This window comes from Arachis ipaensis, chromosome B4 (assembly GCF_059453495.1).
Source record: "Arachis ipaensis isolate K30076 ecotype BB chromosome B4, ASM5945349v1, whole genome shotgun sequence".
Taxonomy (NCBI): domain Eukaryota; kingdom Viridiplantae; phylum Streptophyta; class Magnoliopsida; order Fabales; family Fabaceae; genus Arachis; species Arachis ipaensis.
In genome coordinates, this window is record NC_142439.1 from 78,798,422 (window position 1) to 78,803,222 (window position 4,801).

A 4,801-nucleotide genomic window follows, 5' to 3' on the forward strand; every position below is an offset into this window, starting at 1 on the left:
GAGCTTTTGGCTTTTTCTGCTTGCTTTTTCTTTTTTTCTATATTTTTTTCGCCATTTTTTCTGCAAGGTTTGTATTCACTGCTTTTTCTTTCTTCAAGAATTATTTTTATGATTTTTCAGATTATCAAATAACATGTCTCCTTGTCATCATTCTTTCAAGAGCCAACATATTTAACATTCATAAACAACAACTTCAAAACACATATGCACTGTTCAAGCATTCATTCAGAAAACAAAAAGTATTGTCACCACATTAATATAATTAAACAAAGTTCAAGGATAAATTCGAAACTCATGTACTTCTTGTTCTTTTGAATTAAAACAGTTTTCATTTAAGAGAGGTGATGGATTCATAGGACATTCATAACTTTAAGACAAATTTACTAAATACTAATGATCATGTAATAAGACACTAACATAGATAAGCACTTAACATAAAGAAAATGAAAAACAGAGAATGTAAGAACAAGGAATGAGTCCACCTTAGTGATGGTGGCGTTTCCTTCTTGAGGAACCAATGTTGTCCTTGAGCTCTTCTATGTCTCTTCCTTGTCTTTGTTGCTCCTCCCTCATTGCTTTTTGATCTTCTCTAATTTCATGAAGGATGATGGAGTGCTCTTGATGTTCCACCGTTAATTGTCCCATGTTGGAACTTAATTCCCCTAGGGAGGTGTTGATTTGCTCCCAAAAGTTTTATGGAAGAAGGTGCATCCCTTGAGGTATCTCAGGGATTTATTGATGATGAGCTTCCTCATGTGTTTCTTGAGCTCCATGAGTGGGCTCTCTTGTTTGCTCCATCCTTTTCTTAGTGATGGGCTTCTCTTCCTCAATGGGAATGTCTCCTTCTATGAAAGCTTCAGCTGAGTAACATAGATGGCAAATAAGATGAGGGAAAGCTAGCCTTGCCAAGAGGGAGGACTTTTCGGTTATTTTGTAGAGTTCAAGGGAGATGACTTCATGAACTTCTACTTCCTCACCAGTCATGATGCTATGAATCATGATGGCCCGATCTACAGTAACTTCAGATCGGTTGCTAGTGGGGATGATGGAGCGTTGGATGAACTCCAACCATCCTCTAGCCACAGGCTTAAGGCCCAGTATTCTAAGTTGAACCGGTTTGCCTTTTGAGTCAATCTTCCATTGAGCTCCTTCCACACATATTTCCATGAGGACTTGGTCCAACCTTTGATCAAAGTTGACCCTTCTAGTGTAGGGGCGTGCATCTCCTTGCATCATAGGCAAGTTAAACGCCAACCTCACATTCTCCGGACTAAAATCTAAGTATTTCCCCCGAACCATGGTGAGATAGTTCTTTGGGTTCGGGTTCTTACTTTGCTCATGGTTCCTAGTGATCCATGCATTAGCATAGAACTCTTGAACCATTAGAATTCCGACTTGTTGGATGGGGTTTGTTAGAACTTCCCAACCTCTTCTATGGATCTCATGTCGGATCTCCGGATACTCATTTATCTTGAGTTTGAAAGGGACCTCGGGGATCACCTTCTTCTTGGCCACAACATCATAGAAGTGGTCTTGATGAGCTTTGGAGATGAATCTTTCCATCTCCCATGACTTAGAGGTGGAAGCTTTTGTCTTCCCTTTCCCTTTTCTAGAAGATTCTCCGGTCTTAGGTGCCATCAATGGTAATGGAAAAAATAAAAAGCTTATGCTTTTACCACACCAAACTTAGAATATTGCTCGCCCTCGAGCAAGAGAAGAAAGAATAGAAGAAGAAGAAGAAGAAAATATGGAAGAGAGAAGGGAGAGGTGTATTCGGCCAAGAAGGGGAAGAGAGGGTTGTGTTGTGTAAAAATGTGGAAGAATGGAGGGCTTTATATAGGGAAGGGAGGGGGGGTAAGGTTCGGCCATAAGGGTGGGTTTTTGGTGGGAAATTGATTTTGAATTTTGATGGTAGGTGGAGTTTATGAGGTAGGTTTATGGGGAAGAGTGGATGGATGTGAGTGGTGAAGTGGTGATAGGGAAGAGAGATTGAGGTGATTAGTGAAGAGTTTTGGGGAAGAGTGTTTATTGAGAAGAGAGGGTGAACATTGAGAAGAGGGAAGAGAGTGAGTGGTGGTAGGTGGGGATCCTGTGGGGTCCACAGATGCTGAGTTGATCTTGTGGGGTCCACAGATCCTGAGGTGTCAAGGATTTGCATCCCTGCACCAATTAGGCATGTTAAATGCCTTTGCATGCAATTCTGGCATTTAAACGCCAAATTGATGCTTGTTCTGGGTGTTCAGCACCCAGATGCAGCATGTTTCTGGCGTTGAACGCCAGCCAGATGCTTGTTTCTGGCGTTCAGCACCAGCTCTTCCTCAGTGTGCATTTCTGGCGTCTGAACGCCAGGATGCTGCTTGTTTCTGGCGTTCAACGCCAGATCCATGCTCTGTTCTGGCGTTGAACGCCAGCCAGATGCTTCTTACTGGCGTTTAAACGCCAGTGAACTCCTCCTCCAGGGTGTGCTATTTTTAATGCTGTTTTTAATTTTTCTTCAATTTTTTTCAGTTGTTTTTGTGACTCCACATGATCATGAACCTATAAAGACATATAACTAATAAAAATATAATTAAATAAAAATTGGGTTGCCTCCCAACAAGCGCTTCTTTAATGTCAATAGCTTGACAGTGGACTCTCATGGAGCCTCACAGATGTTCAGAGCATTGTTGAGACTCCCCAACACCAAACTTAGAGTTTGGATATGGGAGTTCAACACCAAACTTAGAGTTTGGTTGTGGCCTCCCGACACCAAACTTAGAGTTTGACTGTCGGGGCTCTGGTTGACTCTGTTTTGAGAGAAGCTTACTGTGCCTCTTTTCCATGTTTACAGAAGGATGTCCTTGAGTTTTAAACTCAAGGGAGTCCTCATTCAATTGAAGGACTAGTTCACCTCTGTTAACATCAATCATAGCTCTTGCGGTGGCTAAGAAGGGTCTTCCAAGGATGATGGATTCATCTTCATCCTTCCCAGTATCTAGGATTATGAAATCAGCAGGGATGTAAAGGCCTTCAACCTTTACTAATATGTCCTCTACTTGTCCATAAGCCTATTTTCTGGATTTGTCTGCCATCTCTAATGAGATTTTAACAGCTTATACCTCAAAGATTTCCAGTTTCTCCATTACAAAGAGTGGCATGAGGTTTATTCCTGACCCCAAGTCACATAGAGGCTTCTCAAAGGTCATGGTGCCTATGGTACAAGGTATCAGGAACTTTCTAGGATCTTGTTTCTTCTGAGGCAATCTCAATTGATCCAATGCATTCAGTTCATTGGTGAACAGGGGAGGTTCATCTCCCCAAGTCTCTTTACCAAATAAATTGGCATTAAGCTTCATGATTGCACCAAGGAACTTGGCAACTTGCTCTTCCGTAACATCTTCATTCTCTTCAGAAGAGGAGTACTCTTCAGAGCTCATGAATGGCATAAGGAGGTTCAATGGAATCTCTATGGTCTCTAGATGAGCCTCAGATTCCTTTGGTTCCTCAAAGGGAAACTCCTTATTGATCACTGGACGTCCCAAGAGGTCTTCCTCCTTGGGATTCACGTCCTCCCCTTCCTCTTTGGATTCGGCCATGATGGTTATATCAATGGCCTTGCACTCTCCTTTTGGGTTTTCTTCTGTATTGCTTGGGAGAGTACTAGGAGGGATTTCAGTGAGCCTTTTACTCAGCTGGCCCACTTGTGCTTCCAAATTTCTAATGGAGGACCTTGTTTCATTCATGAAACTCACAGTGGCCTTAGATAGATCAGAGACTAAGTTTGCTAAATTAGAGGTATTTTGTTCAGAGTTCTCTGTCTGTTGCTAAGTGGATGATGGAAAAGGCTTGCTATTGCTAAACCTGTTTCTTCCACCATTATTAAAGCCTTGTTGAGGCTTTTGTTGATCCTTCCATGAGAGATTTGGGTGATTTCTCCATGAGGGGTTATAGGTGTTTCCATAAGGTTCACCCATATAATTTACCTCTGCTATTGCAGGGTTCTCAGGATCATAAGCTTTTTCTTCAGAAGATGCCTCTTGAGTACTGTTAGATGTAGCTTGCATTCCATTCAGACTCTGAGAAATCATATTGACTTGCTGAGTCAATATTTTATTCTGAGCCAATATAGCATTTAGAGTATCAATTTCAAGAACTCCCTTCTTCATAGGAGTCCCATTACTCACAGGGTTCCTCTCAGAAGTGTACATGAACTGGTTATTAGCAACCATGTCAATGAGTTCCTGAGCTTCTGCAGGCGTTTTCTTTAGGTGAATGGATCCACCTGCAGAAGTATCCAATGACATCTTAGCTAATTCAGACAGATCATCATAGAATATATCTAGGATGGTCCATTCTGAAAGCATGTCAGAAGGACACTTTTTGGTCAGTTCCTTGTATCTCTCCCAAGCTTCATAGAGGGATTCACCTTCTTTCTGTCTGAAGGTTTGAACATCCACTCTAAGCTTACTCAGCTTTTGAGGAGGAATGAACTTGGCTAAGAAAGCCTTGACCAGCTTATCCCAAGAGTTCAGGCTATCCTTAGGTTGAGAGTCCAACCATATTCTAGCTCTGTCTCTCACAGCAAAAGGGAAAAGCATGAGCCTGTAGACTTCAGGATCTACTCCATTAGTCTTAACAGTATCACAGATCTGCAAGAATTCAGTTAAGAACTGAAAAGGATCCTCAGATGGAAGTCCATAAAACTTGCAATTTTGTTGCATCAGAGAAACTAATTGAGGTTTAAGCTCAAAATTGTTTGCTCCAATAGTAGGGATGGAGATGCTTCTTCCATGTAAATTGGAATTAGGTGCAGTAAAGTCAC

The 4,801-nt window shown here is 41.6% G+C and overlaps 1 non-coding gene across 1 annotated transcript; it reads left to right on the forward strand.

Moving 5' to 3' along the window:
• The first annotated feature begins 4,337 nt into the window (after positions 1 to 4,337).
• Positions 4,338 to 4,445, forward strand: LOC148568055 (small nucleolar RNA R71). Its single transcript, XR_015882752.1, has one exon. It is a non-coding gene; the product is annotated as a small nucleolar RNA R71 (small nucleolar RNA).
• Positions 4,446 to 4,801: the final 356 nt, after the last annotated feature.